Source organism: Scyliorhinus torazame, chromosome 13, assembly GCF_047496885.1.
Source record: "Scyliorhinus torazame isolate Kashiwa2021f chromosome 13, sScyTor2.1, whole genome shotgun sequence".
Classification (NCBI taxonomy): Eukaryota; Metazoa; Chordata; class Chondrichthyes; order Carcharhiniformes; family Scyliorhinidae; genus Scyliorhinus; species Scyliorhinus torazame.
In genome coordinates, this window is record NC_092719.1 from 18,436,124 (window position 1) to 18,451,031 (window position 14,908).

At 46.7% G+C, this 14,908-nt stretch overlaps 1 protein-coding gene across 1 annotated transcript in view; it reads left to right on the forward strand.

Annotated features, from left to right (window-relative positions):
• exoc4 (exocyst complex component 4) overlaps positions 1-14,908 on the forward strand; it is a 707,051-nt gene that overhangs the window by 322,907 nt on the left and 369,236 nt on the right. The gene's annotated exons all lie outside the window — the stretch shown is intronic.

Consider the following 14,908-nt stretch of genomic DNA (forward strand, 5'->3'; position numbering starts at 1 on the left):
GAACCATTGCATACCTGAAAGAACAACTCAGCTCGTTCTGCTGCCCCTGCTTTTCCCCCCTGTTATTCAGTTCCCTTTCCAACTAAATCCAATTGAGTGATATTTAAATAAGGATTTTGTACCATGATAGGTATTTTAGATGTGACCTGTGGTATATAATATTTGTTATCTTGCCATAATCATGCGAGACATTGCAAGCTTGCAGAGATAAACGAACCGCTATCTTGATTAGATATCATAGTAAAATTAGGGATTATGGTAAACATTGGCAAATGCATTCCAGGGCCAGAAAAGAAAGGAAGCTCTTGTATTTGTATAATGCATTCTCATATCTTTCAAGCAACGCAAAGCACTTCATACACAGTGAATTATTTTGAACTGCTAACCTCGTGTCATAGGTGAACACGACAACCATTTTTTGCAAAGCAAGTTCCCACAAAGAATTACGTGCGAAAAGATCGGCTTCTCTGGTTTATTGGTTGTGGGTTAGTAAACAAGTGCTCAGCAAGACAGCAGAAGAAATCTTGTTTTTGTGAAGCCATTAAATTTTTCATGCCCACCTGAGCCACTGCAATATATAGTTGAGGCCTTTGATTTAACATTGTATCCAAAGAACAATGCCCCAAAAGTAGAACTCAATATTGCACTGGAGTTTCAATGTACATCGTTCTCAAAAGAGAAAGCCAGCAACATTAATCGCGAAAAGTGGAAAACACTCGCTGATGATCAATACAAATGGGCAACACAGCTGAGGGCAGGAGTTTGCCGTCACAGTCATGTGGTTTCAAGCTCCAAAGCAAGCACCAGTCCTGCAAACAAGGCACCAATGGAAATTGTCCCAAACCACCAGCACGGAATAACTTCATGTGTAGCACTTTAACAGACCTTGCCTTTCCAGAATTAACTTGTTCAGCCAGTTAGGATCCTAGTTGATGTTATAACTGGACTGGAAAATCCCAGAATGGAATCATGGCTCAAAAGCCTATAACCTTTACTCTTGTGTCAAACGTGGGGGAACAGAGTCACAGGACAGTTAATTAGTTTCAACAGCAAGATAAAAACATGCATTAAACATGGATAAAATGGATTATAATACAATACTCCTTTACTCCAACCTTAGCTTAACAAATATACACAGGTTTTAAGATTGACAAAGACAACAAAGTACATTTAAAGCTACAATGGCTTCATTAACACAAAGCCTCTTTAACACATACAAGATGCCTGTGGTCAAATGTGCATTCCACTCTGAAACCCCAAGTGAAGGTCTGTGGATGCCTCCGCAGAATCCCTCCAGATGATTGTCGCATATGAATTTCCAAATTCTAATCTCCAAAACATACGTTAAAATCTTCGCTCACACTCTTGCGTTCTATTAGCAGTTTGAATTTCGAAATTCAGTTCACGTTTTCCAGAGGACTTTTGTGAACAGAGCTTCCGATCCAGTTTGATTGATATACAGTCAATATTGTCTTCCCAATTACCTTAAAATTTGCTTTGGAGACTGTAACAAGACAGACCACATTTTAGGATTACTTTAGGAACGTTTACGATTCCTTTGAAACGTTTAGAGACCTATCTTCTCGCCAACCGATTCCTTCTCAGCAATGTCTTGGATGTCCATGACCACTATCCTGTTCTTTTTCCAGGTTTCTGGAACCAACTGTCATTTATTTTCTCTGGAAATTGCTTTCTTGCACTTTACTCCATTGCACAGCTATCCTGCCTCGAGTAGAGCTAAGAGATGTTTCCTCTCTGGCTGACTGTCTGCAACTGCCCTAGCTTTTAAGTTTAAAACAAAAACTAAGAACAAAGGACAGCTTATTTTATTTTACTTTGCAAGGACCACTGGTTGCTAAGCAACGCCTGATTACCTCTGCTGGCTTAATAATTTTTCATGCTGTAGCTCTCTATCACAATAGATTCCCAGTTGGAACTGAAACCAATTCCAGCATATACAAACACCTTTGCTCAGTATCAATTCAACCCCAGGTTTCTTCCAGGCCCAGAAACAATAAATTAAATGCACGTCAAACTACACCGTATTTCTTTTTTTTTGAAAATAATTTTTATTGGGCGTTTTCACAAAATATCAATAACAGAATGAAAAAGGAACCCGATAGAATTAAACACAGAACAAAATAAAACAACCCCCGTGCCCCCCTCCCCCCTTTCCATAAATAATAAATTAACACCCCGAATGAACACAAAGCAAACATAGCAAATATATACACCCCCTCATATCCCCCAGGGTTAATAAACAAAAATAAAATAACCCCCCCCCGGGTTGCTGCTGCTGCTGACCATTGTCTACCGTTCTGCCAGGAAATCCAAGAACGGTTGCTACCGCCTAAAGAACCCTTGTACCAATCCCCTTAAGACGAATTTCACCCTCTCCAATTTAATAAATCCTGCCATATCGTTGATCCAGGATTCCACGCTTGGGGGCCTCTCATCCCTCCACTGAAGAAGAATCCTTCGCCGGGCTACCAGGGGCGCGAACGCCAGAAAACCGGCCTCTTTCGCCTCTTGCACTCCCGGCTCCCCTGCAACCCAAAATATTGCGAGCCACCAGCCCGGCTTGACCCTGGATCCTACCCCCGACACCGTCCTCACTACGCCCTTCCAAAATTCCTCCAGCGCTGGGCATGACCAGAACATATGGGTGTGATTTGCTGGGCTCCCTGAGCACCTAACACACCTGTCCTCACCCCCAAGGAACCGGCTCATCCTTGTCCCAGTCATGTGTGCTCTGTGCAGCACCTTAAACTGTATGAGGCTGAGCCTCGTGCATGAAGAGGAAGAGTTCACCCTCTCTAGGGCATCTGCCCACGTTCCCCCCTTCGATCTCCTTTCCCAACTCCTCCTCCCACTTACCTTTCAACTCCACCACCGAGGCCTCCTCCTCCTCCTGCATCACCTGGTAAGTTTCCGAGATTTTCCCCACTCCAACCCACCCCCCTGAGAGCACCCTGTCCTGTACTGTGCGTGGCAACAGCTGCAGGAATTCCAGCATTTGCCACCTGGCAAACGCCCTTACCTGTAAATATCTAAAGGTGGTCCCCAGGGGGAGCCCGTACTTCTCCTCCAGCTCACCCAGACCCACACTGCAGGGGATCCTTGTCCCGCTTCAAGATCAAGGCGATCAGTGCCCAGGACATAGTCAGGGGCAAAGCCCCCCCATTCCCCTGCCTCATTGAAGGTCCTAACACTACACCTTATTTCTAATGTTTACTCCTCCACATATAAATCCCTTAAAACTATCTTTGGTTTCCAAACAAGCCCTCAAAAGAAGTGTTAGCAGATGATCTTATCTGATCTCATCATTGTTTTGAGGCTGTATTGCCATCATCTCTCACAGATGGAAGGATGCCAACAAATCAACCTCCATTGTGTCATCAATTTCTGATGGCTGGAATCCATAACTACCTGACTTCAGAGGTGAGAGTATTACTATGTTCATGCACTCGAGATATAATGGGACCATGAGAAACATCAGAAACCAAGCCCCAGGACCTGGACACTTTAAGAGCATTACTATGAGAGTTATATACTCATAGGTACAGTGATAGATCCAGTCAGAATTATCAGTCTTTAAAAATAGGAAACCTTTATTTTGCTTGCAAGCAAATACAGCTTTACGTGAACGCCAATAAACCTCCCTAGGTATAGTAAGGAAGTATAATTATTTGTCAGTATGAACTAAGATTTGGGTTGAACTTGCACAAATAAGCTAACCATGCAAGGAAAATTCCCAGGTTAACCTAAAATATATTTGTATGTTTCTTTGAATGATTTAAATGTGTTGTTCATATTCAAAAATATTTGTGATAAGTGGACACTCGTGAATGTTTGCTCAGGTTATATTTATAATTCTTCTTGATGTGTGATTATTTTTGACATTAGCGTGACACCTTCGGTATTCTTGAACACAATGGCATTTAAAAATACTTGACCCTCTTTAAATCCTAACATTTCATTCAGCCAGTTTCCATGTTCTCTTGTGATCTATGGGAGGACATTAGCTGCCAAAACATGGGGATATTTATTACAAGAGATTTCCATGAACAGATGCCATCGCTTCAGGGGCTTGTGCTGTGTGACTACATAGTTTAATTGCTGGTGAAAATGCCAGTGATCTTAATACTCTTGAACACCATTTGACTATCAGATATCAACACACTGGACTCCTTCAGCATAAATATCAGTTGCACACTCTTGCAGTTTATGTGCCATTACAAGGTTGGAAATCTGAACAATGTAAGTATTGTTGGATGTAAAATACTTGTTTGCAAGAGTGATTCAATTTGGATGTTTTTGACGTTGTTGAGAGTCAGCAAATGTGACTTGAACTGGCCAAGAAAGAAGGAAAGCTGGGAAAGCCGTTATCCTGGTCTCCAAACCTTTGATCCCTCGATTATACTATTGCTCTCCTGTCTAGCCTCCCACCTTCATTCATAAACATGAGCTCATTCAAAGCTCTGCTGACCGTATCCTAACCCACACCATGACCATTTTCTTGCTGTCCAACATTTACTTTCATTCATCAAAGTTTTGATTTGAAATTCTGATAATTTTGTGTTCAAATCACTCAAGGGCCTCATCCTATTCCTTATCGCTGTTCATGACAAAAAATTGGAGCAAAAGTAGGCCATATTATAATAATAATCTTATCTTTATTATTGTCACAAGTAGGCTTACATTAACACTGCAATGAAGTTACTGTGAAAAGTCCCTAGTCGCCACATTCCGGCACCTGATCGGGTACACAGAGGGAGAATTCAGAATGCCCAATTCACCTAACAAGTACGTCTTTCGGGACTTGTGGGAGGAAACCGGAGCACCCGGAGGAAACCCACGCAGACACGGGGAGAACGTGCAGACTCCGCACAGACAGTGATCCAAGTCAGGAATCAAACCTGGGACCCTGGCGCTGTGAAGCAACAGTGCTAACCACTGTGCTACCATGCCACTCATATGGCCTTTGAGCCTGTTTGAGCATTCAAGAATATTATGGCCAATCTCTCTCATCACCACTTTCATGCCCTGTTCTTGTATCCCTTGATTTCCAAATGTGCAAAAAGTAATTTCTTCCTGTCCTACCTGCTCCAAGGCCTCTCGGTTCCCCTATCTGTGGCCTCTTTTGCATATCCAATTTATGTTATCCAAAATTGACAGGTATCCTTCAGCCATCTAAACCTCAGGCTCATTGATTCCCTTCCAGAGCCTCTGCATCTATCTCTCCCTTTTTAAGGTGCCCCTATTGACTAAACCTACCGTGATATCATTTTTTCCCATCACATTATGCTCCTGCGATGTTTTGGGATGTTTTGCGACATTGTACAATTGTACAAATTAAAGTTCTGATTGTTGCTTTATACATGATTTCAGAGCCAAGACATAATCTTTATTAGTGTCACAAGTAGGCTTACATGAACACTGCGATGAAGTTACTGTGAAAATCCCCTATTCGCCACACTACGGCGCCTGTTCGGGGACATTGAAGGAGAAATCAGAATGTTCAATTCACCTTAACATGTCTTTCGGGACTTGTGGGAGGAAACCAGAGCGCCCGGAGGAAACCCACGCAGACACTGGGACAACGTGCAGACTCCACACGGACAGTGACCCAAGCGGGAATCAAACCTGCTTCCCTGGCGCTGTGAAGCAACAGTGCTAACCACTGTGCTACCGTGGCGCCCATTGGACCCTGCCATAACAGAACTGCAAATCCTTGAATTTCAATACTGTGCTGTCCTGAAATAAACTGTAACGGTAACAAAATACTGGCCAAACAATAGAAAGTTCAAGAGGAAAAGCATGAGATGTTCATGGAATATTATTATTTATTGTGGCAAAAGCATCCTGCATCCGAGAAGGATCTGTCTATTTAATACTCAAAGATACACAGGATAGCTGTCCTTCAGAAATAGCCAGTTTAAGATTTTGTCAAAATTCAGACTGTAAGATAGAAGTTGAATTCTCGGATTTCCGGGTGCGGCGATGACCAGCTGAGTCGCACGTTTCGGCAGCTCCCGGTGAAACGGACTTTTGGGCTCTTGATAGGAGCCCCAACGGCAATTTTGACGGCCAATTAACACTGTGCGGTAAACCAGAAGGGAATCCCCCCTGGATACGGATGGAAAAAGGAGGAGAAAGTGGCCGGATTGCAGTGGATCCTTTAGAACAGTGGCAAGGAAGGCAAGCAAAAACCAAGATGGCGTCGGAAGGTGGCAGTTTAACATGGGGCCCTGAACAACAAGTGTTCTTGAAATGCTGTGTGGAAGAGATCAAAAAGGAAATGAAGAAAGAGCTGTTGGCCCCGATACTACAGGAGATCGAAGGGCTAAAGGAGGAACAAAAGACCCAGGAGCGGGAGCTTCGGGTCGTGAAGGCAAAGGCAGCCAAGAATGAGGACGACATACAGGGCCTGGTGGTGAAGACGGAGACGCATGAGGCACATCAGAAACTATGTGTGGAAAGGTAGGAGGCACTGGAGAACAACGCAAGGAGGAACAACCTGAGGATTCTTGGTCTTCCTGAAGGTGCGGAGGGAGCGGACGTCGGGGCATATGTGAGCACGATGCTGCACTCGTTAATGGGAGCGGAGGCCCCGGCGGGTCCGTTGGAGGTGGAGGGAGCATACCGAGTGATGGCGCGAGGACCGAGAGCAGGAGAAATTCCCAGAGCCATAGTGGTGAGATTCCTCCGTTTTAAGGATAGAGAAATGGTCCTTAGATGGGCAAAGAAAACTCGGAGCAGTAAATGGGAGAACGCGGTGATCCGCGTTTATCAAGACTGGAGTGCGGAGGTGGCGAGAAGGAGGGCGAGCTTTAATCGGGCCAAGGCGGTGCTTCATAAAAAGAAGATAAAATTTGGAATGCTGCAACCGGCAAGACTGTGGGCCACATATCGAGGGAGGCACCACTACTTTGAGACGGCGGATGAAGCGTGGACTTTTATTGTGCAAGAAAAACTGGAATGAGCGGGTTATTAAAAAGAACGTTTGAACAAAGTGGTGGGGCGAATGTGGGGGGCGAAGAGGGGGGTTAAAAAGGGGGGAAAGAGGAGTTTTATGTACTAATCCTGCGATGCGGTAACTTTTCTCTCTTCCACAGGTGGTGATGGGGGGAGGAGGGGAGGTGGAGGAGATGGGGCGTTGGCCATTGGGGGCGGGGCCAAGGGAGAAGCGCGGGCTTGGTTCCCGCGCTATGATAATCATGGCGGGAATAGAGAAGCAGGAAGGAGGGGGCGTCGCACGGTGCGAGCCGAGGTCACGGGGGGAAGCCGAGGTCACGGGGGGAAGCCGAGGTCGGCCAGAGTTTGCTGACTTCTGGGAGCAACATGGGGGGAGTAATTACGCTAGCGGGGGATCTAGTGGGGAGGGTGGGAGGGGGGAATTACTGGGTTGCTGCTGCTGGGGAGAGGGGGGAGCTGGTATGGGAGGGGATGGGCGGGGGGGCACCACCTGGGGGGGGATACAGCTGCGTGGGAACCGGGTGAGGAGCTGGAAAAAGGGGATGGCTAATCGACAAGGGGGGGGGGTAGGAAGCCCCCCAACTCGGCTGATCACGTGGAACGTGAGAGGGCTGAACGGGCCGATAAAGAGGGCACGGGTACTCGCACACCTTAAGAAACTTAAGGCAGATGTGGTTATGTTACAGGAAACGCACCTGAAACTGATAGACCAGGTTAGGCTACGCAAAGGATGGGTGGGGCAGGTGTTCCATTCGGGGCTAGATGCGAAAAACAGGGGGGTGGCTATATTAGTGGGGAAGCGGGTAATGTTCGAGGCAAAGACTATAGTGGCGGATAACGGGGGCAGATACGTGATGGTGAGTGGCAAACTACAGGGGGAGACGGTGGTTTTGGTAAACGTATATGCCCCGAACTGGGATGATGCCAATTTTATGAGGCGGATGATAGGACGCATTCCGGACCTAGAGATGGGAAAGCTGATAATGGGGGGAGATTTTTATACGGTGTCGGAACCAGGGCTGGATAGGTCGAAGTCCAGGACTGGGAGGAGGCCGGCAGCAGCCAAGGTACTTAAAGATTTTATGGAGCAGATGGGAGGTGTAGACCCGTGGAGATTTAGCAGACCTAGGAGTAAGGAGTTCTCGTTTTTCTCCTATGTCCATAAAGTCTACTCGCGAATAGACTTTTTTGTGCTGGGAAGGGCGTTGATCCCGAAGGTGAGGGGAACGGAGTATACGGCTATAGCCATTTCGGATCACGCTCCACACTGGGTAGACTTGGAGATAGGGGAGGAAACAGGAGGGCGCCCACCCTGGAGAATGGACATGGGACTAATGGCAGATGAGGGGGTGTGTCTAAGGGTGAGGGGGTGCATTGAAAAGTACTTGGAACTCAATGATAATGGGGAGGTCCAGGTGGGAGTGGTCTGGGAGGCGCTGAAGGCGGTGGTTAGAGGGGAGCTGATATCAATAAGGGCACATAAAGGGAAGCAGGAGAGTAAGGAACGGGAGCGGTTGCTGCGAGAACTTTTGAGGGTGGACAGACAATATGCGGAAGCACCGGAGGAGGGACTGTACAGGGAAAGGCAAAGGCTACATGTAGAATTTGACTTGCTGACTACGGGCAATGCAGAGGCACAATGGAGGAAGGCACAGGGTATACAGTACGAATATGGGGAGAAGGCGAGCAGGTTGCTGGCACACCAATTGAGGAAAAGGGAAGCAGCGAGGGAAATAGGGGGAGTGAGGGATGAGGAAGGAGAGATGGAGCGGGGAGCGGAGAGAGTGAATGGAGTGTTCAAGACATTTTATAAAAAATTATATGAAGCTCAACCCCCGGATGGGAGGGAGAGAATGATGGGCTTTTTGGATCGGCTGGAATTTCCCAAGGTGGAAGAGCAGGAAAGGGTGGGACTGGGAGCACAGATCGAGGTGGAAGAAGTGGTGAAAGGAATTAGGAGCATGCAGGCGGGAAAGGCCCCGGGACCGGATGGATTCCCAGTCGAATTCTATAGAAAATATGTGGACTTGCTCGCCCCGGTATTGACGAGGACCTTTAACGAGGCAAAGGAAACTGCCCCCGACTATGTCTGAAGCAACGATATCGCTTCTCTTAAAGAAGGAAAAGGACCCGCTACAATGCGGGTCCTATAGACCTATTTCCCTCCTAAATGTAGATGCCAAGATCCTGGCCAAGGTAATGGCAATGAGAATAGAGGAATGTGTCCCGGGGGTGGTCCACGAGGACCAAACTGGGTTTGTGAAGGGGAGACAACTGAACACAAATATACGGAGGCTGTTAGGGGTAATGATGATGCCCCCACCAGAGGGGAAACGGACATAGTAGTGGCGATGGATGCCGAGAAAGCATTTGATAGAGTGGAGTGGGATTATTTGTGGGAGGTGTTGAGGAAATTTGGTTTTGGAGAGGGGTATGTTAGATGGGTGCAGCTGTTGTATAGGGCCCCGATGGCGAGCGTGGTCACGAATGGACGGGGATCTGCATATTTTCGGCTCCATAGAGGGACAAGGCAGGGATGCCCTCTGTCCCCATTATTGTTTGCACTGGCGATTGAGCCCCTGGCGATAGCGTTGAGGGGTTCCAAAAAGTGGAGGGGAGTACTTAGAGGAGGAGAAGAACACCGGGTATCTTTGTATGCGGACGATTTGTTACTATATGTGGCAGACCCGGCGGAAGGGATGCCAGAAATAATGCGGATACTTGGGGAGTTTGGGGATTTTTCAGGGTATAAATTGAACATGGGGAAAAGTGAGTTGTTTGTGGTGCATCCAAGGGAGCAGAGTAGAGAAATAGAGGACCTACCGTTGAGGCAGGTAACAAGGGACTTTCGTTACCTGGGGATACAGATAGCCAAGAATTGGGGCACATTGCATAGGTTAAATTTAACGCGGTTGGTGGAACAAATGGAGGAGGATTTCAAGAGATGGGATATGGTATCCCTGTCACTGGCAGGGAGGGTGCAGGCGGTTAAGATGGTGGTCCTCCCGAGATTCCTCTTTGTGTTTCAGTGCCTCCCGGTGGTGATCACGAAGGCTTTTTTTAAAAGGATTGAAAAGAGCATCATGGGTTTTGTGTGGGCCGGGAAGACCCCGAGAGTGGGGAAGGGATTCTTACAGCGTAGCAGGGATAGGGGGGAGCTGGCACTACCGAGCCTAAGTGAGTATTATTGGGCCGCTAATATTTCAATGGTGAGTAAGTGGATGGGAGAAGAGGAGGGAGCGGCGTGGAAGAGATTAGAGAGGGCGTCCTGTAGGGGGACTAGCCTACAGGCTATGGTGACAGCCCCATTGCCGTTCTCACCAAGGAACTACACCACAAGCCCGGTGGTGGTGGCTACACTGAAGATTTGGGGACAGTGGAGACGGCATAGGGGAAAGACTGGAGCCTTGGGGGGGTCCCCGATAAGAAACAACCATAGGTTTGCCCCGGGGGGAATGGATAGGGGATATGGAATGTGGCAAAGAGCAGGAATAACGCAACTGAAAGATCTGTTTGTGGATGGGAAGTTCGCGAGTCTGGGAGCGCTGACCGAGAAATATGGGTTGCCCCAAGGGAATGCATTCAGGTATATGCAACTGAGGGCTTTTGCGAGGCAACAGGTGAGGGAATTCCCGCAGCTCCCGACACAAGAGGTGCAGGACAGAGTGATCTCAAAGACATGGGTGGGGGATGGTAAGGTGTCAGATATATATAGGCAAATGAGGGACGAAGGGGAGACTATGGTAGATGAACTAAAAGGGAAATGGGAAGAAGAGCTGGGGGAGGAGATCGAGGAGGGGCTGTGGGCAGATGCCCTAAGCAGGGTAAACACGTCGTCCTCGTGTGCCAGGCTAAGCCTGATTCAGTTTAAGGTATTACACAGGGCGCATATGACTGGAGCACGGCTCAGTAAATTTTTTGGGGTGGAGGATAGGTGTGCGAGGTACTCGAGAAGCCCAGCGAATCATACCCATATGTTTTGGTCATGCCCGGCACTACAGGGGTTTTGGATGGGGGTGACAAAGGTGCTTTCAAAAGTAGTGGGGGTCCGGGTCGAACCAAGCTGGGGGTTGGCTATATTTGGGGTTGCACAAGAGCCGGGAGTGCAGGAGGCGAGAGAGGCCGATGTTTTAGCCTTTGCGTCCCTAGTAGCCCGGCGCAGGATATTGCTAATGTGGAAAGAAGCCAAGCCCCCGGGGGTGGAGACCTGGATAAATGACATGGCAGGGTTTATAAAGCTAGAGCGGATTAAGTTCGTTCTAAGGGGGTCGGCTCAAGGGTTCACCAGGCGGTGGCAACCGTTCGTCGAATACCTCGCAGAAAGATAGATGGAATGGAAAAAAGAAGGCAGCAGCAGCAGCCCAGGATTGGGGGGGGGGGGGTGGGGGGTGGGGGGGGGGGAGGGGGTGGGGGGGGGGTGGGGGGGGGTGGGGGTGGGGGGGGGTGGGGGGTGGGGGGGGGGGGGGAGGGGGTGGGGGGGGGAGGGGGAGGAACCAGAAGGACCCTCAGGGTTGTTAATATATACTGTAAAATATGTATAGGTCGTTGCTACAGATAATTATATATTGGACTGTTAAATTATATTTTTGGAGAGTGTTACTTGTGATAAGGCAGTTGCCAATTAGGGTTAGTTTTCATTTTTGTTATTTATTATTTATTCATTTTCTGTTTATAAAATAGGTCATTGTTATTTGTGTTGTTATAATATTGTGTAAAGGATGCACAATGTACTGTGTTGGTTGACCAAAAATTTTCAATAAAATATTTTTTTTTAAAAAAGAAGTTGAATTCTCTAACCCAGGTACACTGAGAGAGAATTCAGAATGTCCAATTCACTTAACAGCACGTCTTTCAGAACTTGTGGAAGGAAACTGAAGCACCCGGTGGTAACCAACGCAGACACTGGGAGACGTGTAGACTCCGCCAGACAGTGCTCCAAGCAGGGAATCAAACCCGGATCCCTGGTGCTGTGAGGCAGCAGTGCTATACACTATGCCACCATGTCGCCCTGTGACTGAGAGTGGCAAAATCTGAGCCACAGTAATAGATTACAGCCAGTGAAATTAAATAGAATTTTGTTGCCTGAATCTACTTCTGTTGTTCTGATCTCTGTCACCCATTGCTCTTCTGCATTTAGCACTATCTTTAAAGAATCCAAAAGAAATCAGTCAAAATGCAGGACAGTTCTTTTACCCATTCTTTAAGTGTTACGTACATTGTTAAAATATATTTATTAAATATTGGTGGTGGGATTCCACAGGAAGGACCTGTTGCTATGGTAGCATGTTGGCTAGATTAGGCATGCCTAGCTGTGCCTCATCACCTGTCATGAAGGTCACCAGCTGCCACACTGTGCATGCCAGACTGGGTAAAAGATATAAGTGTACTAGTCAGGTTTTTGCGATAAATTACCAAATTTGTTGAAATCAACTTCTGAGCTTGTCCTGATGGGATTTGACCTCTAGTTTGCTCGTCCATTAATTGATGACTGGGCTATCACACACAATTTAGTTGCTGGCAGAGTTACTCTGTACCTAATAGTCTTATGGCATGGTTTGTTGCATGACAGAGTTACACAACACTGGATGTGGTTTCCTTAATTAAGAAGCAATTGTTTGTTGCATGGCACTCTATCTTATTCCCTTGTAATATGTGTGCAAGTTTAACTTTGTTGATTCAAACTGTCCTTTTTGCAAGTTTAAAGTTGGAAGAAAATAGTTAATGTTCCTCCAGTTCTTTCATGCAAGATGTTTATTGGCTGACCGAGATTTTCATTCGCCATAATGGGAAAAAAGGTCGAGAAACTGGGTTTTTTCCTCCACAGACCAGAGAAGGTGAAGGGAGATTTGATCAAGGAGTTCAAAGTGTGAAAGGATTTTGATAGTGCAAATAAAGAGAATCTGTTTCCAGTGGCACAAGGGTCAGTTTGCCTCTCTCGAATCCGTAGCCCAACCTTCCAGCATTCTTTAACTTTTCTGCTCTCCTGACACTGTCCCAGATTTGAAACGCGCTTAAGTAAGTTTCCAAACTCTCTCTTGGCATGATCAGGTGGGCCAGTTGAACATTTGTCGCTACCTCATTACAGGAAATAACCTGAGCTGCCCCATCCTACTCTGACTGACCTTCCCATTGTGCATCTCTGCTCAGGGCTGGTCTATCCCATTGAACTGTTAAACCCTTTCACTGATTTAGCCATCAGTACCGCTCTCTGCATCTTCTTCCAAAATGTTCATTCAGTTGTGAGCAAGGCCCTTGCCACCCATGAGCTTAATATGAGTGATTGTGGTCTTGAAGGAATCCTAGTTAAGCAACAATGGCACCCTACCATGAAGCGCCTACACCTAGCTATAAAGCTTCCACCTCTTGCCCCATCCCATGCTGGTGCAGCTGTTATCACCTAGTTCCCTTTCCTGACTACCACCTTGGCTTCTCTTTTCTCGGGTATTATCACCCCTCTGATAAATCTGCCATTATCCCTGTTCAAAAAAGCAACACCGATCTTTTCATCCTTGCGAACCAATACCATTGCCTTCCCCAAGCCTCCCCTGCCAAATCACCCTTTCCTCTCTCATCTTTAAACATGCTGTTGCTTCCCACATCCATGCCCCTCTTTTCCAGAATTCATGTTTGAAGACTTTCAGTCGGGTCTCTGCCCCGGTCACAGTGCTGAAACAGCTCTTATCAAAGTCACAAATTACACTCTGTATGACGGTGACTGTGGTAAAATATCCCCCCTTCATCTTTCTCTATTTGGCTGCAGCCGGTGACATGTTTGATCGCACCTTAAAACTCTTCACTGTCATCCAGTTGAGTTGGATTTCACTAATCTGGTTCCAGTCATAACCAGAGAATCACCTACAATGGCTTTTCTTTCTGCTCTTTCACTGTGGCCTTATTTCTCATTTGCATGCATCCTCTCTACAACATCTGAAAACCACAGAATTAAGTTGCTCGTACTCTACCTCACTACTTTCAACTATTCACTGTCTCTAAAATGTCTTACTGCTTGTCCGACAGCTAAGTATTGGGAAGACTGAAGCCATTGTCGTCAGTTCCTGCCACAAACTCTATTCCCTAGCCACCAATGTATCCCTGTGCTGGAAACTTTCCAAGGCCAAGCCAGACTGTTCCCAACCTTGGTTTCATATTTCACAGTTTAAATATGCAAATGGCCTTGCAAATGGTCGTTCGTCTGTGAAATTCTCTTCCCCAGAGAGCAATGGAGACTGGGTCATTGAATATTTTTACAGCTGAGTTCGGTAGATTCTTGACTGACAAGGGAATCAAAGGGTACTGAGTGTGGACATGAAAATAAAGGCCCCAATCAGATCAGCCATGACCTTATCAAATGGCAGAGCATACTCAAGGTACAGAATGGCCTATTCCTAATTTGTATATTCAGTCTGAGATTAATGTCGCCATCACCTGAGAGCGTTTATCTCAGCCTCTGCAACACTGCCCATATCATAGGCCCTGCCTCAGCTCAAGTGCAGCGGAAACCCTCATCCATACCTTAATGATCTCTCGACGTGACTTTCAACACACTCCAATCTCGTCTTCCATTTTTCACGCTCCATAAACTTGAACTCTTCCAAACCTTTATTAACGTTGAGACCAATTCATCCATCACTCCTATGCTTGTTGAACAGCATTGGCTTCCAGTTAAGAATGCCTTAATATTAATATTCCTGTCTTACCCCCCTCTATTTCAGTCACCTCCTCCCGATCTACAATTCACTGAGCTATCTGCGCTCCTCCAATTCTAGCCTCTGGTACAATCTTGAGTTTAATTGCTCAACCATTGGCAGCCGTGCTTTCAGCTACCAAGGTTCTAAGCTCTGAAATTCTCTCCCTAAACCTCGCTCCCTCTTTCCTTGTTTAAGACTCTCCTTAAAACCTGCATGTTTGACCAAGCTTTGACCTTCCAAAA